The sequence below is a fragment of the Empidonax traillii genome, unplaced genomic scaffold (genome assembly GCF_003031625.1).
Source record: "Empidonax traillii isolate 1590-97213 ecotype Southwest subspecies unplaced genomic scaffold, ASM303162v1 scaffold449:size826340, whole genome shotgun sequence".
NCBI lineage: Eukaryota > Metazoa > Chordata > Aves > Passeriformes > Tyrannidae > Empidonax > Empidonax traillii.
The window spans coordinates 354,934-356,117 of NW_020955642.1; the positions used below are offsets into that span (position 1 = coordinate 354,934).

At 36.9% G+C, this 1,184-nt stretch overlaps 1 long non-coding RNA gene across 1 annotated transcript in view; it reads right to left on the reverse strand.

Annotated features, from left to right (window-relative positions):
• Positions 1–653: 653 nt before the first annotated feature.
• Positions 654–1,184, reverse strand: part of LOC114063068 — an 8,496-nt gene continuing 7,965 nt past the window's right edge. Inside the window, exons 2-3 of the long non-coding RNA XR_003572496.1 lie at positions 953–1,010; positions 654–720 (exon numbers count right to left, since the gene is read on the reverse strand). This is a non-coding gene — a long non-coding RNA (uncharacterized LOC114063068). The remainder of the gene's footprint in view (positions 721–952; positions 1,011–1,184) is intronic.

The window sequence follows — 1,184 nt, forward strand, 5'->3', positions numbered from 1 at the left end:
AGAGCAATTAAGGAATACACAGACATTGCAGAAAACTTAAATTATTTCTTTGCCGTTGTCTGCACCACGGAGGATGTTGGGTGACACATCTTCTCTTTTCTGGAAATAAAGACGAGGTACTGTCAGAGGCTGCAAGAGCAGCAGAGGACATATTGGAACAGAAGGAAAGAATTAGAGAACCACTAGTTATTAAAATAAGAGAGTGTATTTCGAGGACTTTCAGAGGAACTTAAGAATGAAATGGTTGTATTGCTAAAACCCCTAAAATTCAGGCTCATTAAAATGAACTACTGTGCCTGATCACCAGTGACTATCTTTAATAAGAGAGCTACAGATAATCCTGGGAATTGAACACCAATTTCTTTCCTTAATATCAGGGGTATTGTGAAACAAAAATAAATAAATGAGAATCATAATAGAATAAAGACAGTGTCTACCTGCCAAAGAAAAACTTACCTCCCTAATCCATTAGAGCTTTTCAGGCACATTGCTCACAAAGAAAGAAAACAGTAATTTAAAACACCTTTGACAGTGTTCTGAAGAGAATATTGAGAAGTGGTCAAAGAAAAAGAGATTAAATAATTCCAAAGATCAGAGCCTAACAGCTCATCTGCACAAGGTCTGTGAGCGCTGCACAGGGGGTTACTTACAAACTCCTTTTGTGGGTGCTCCTAATGAACAAGTTGAAAATGGGTTAAGTGATGTTTCACCAATGCAGACCTGGATGAAGAGGGGAGGAGCTAAACAACACATTCGTTATATTAATCAGTGATTTCCAGGAGCCTGGAGAAGTTATAACAAGAAGAGATCATTTGATGTACTATTGGTTTAGGTAATTATGTGATAATTGGGACCTTGAATTTAATGCACCAGTATCAATTTAAATGTAGACTGGAGAAGTAGAGACTTGTAGCATTCAGATATCCCCAGACTGGAATCAACATAAACTCACCTGGGACATATCATGGATTTTACGGATTTTACTTTCCAACAGGACTTGCTCCATGTTACTAATGGTGAAAAGGACCTATAGCTAAACTCAAAATACAAACACAGAAAACAGCTATGTTTTCTGCAGTAGAGATGAGCATAACTGAAAAAGAAAGCACACTAGACAGAGGCAGTTTATCTGGACAATATGTAAGAAAAGTAAACTTGTTACAAAATACATTTCTTCTAGAAAA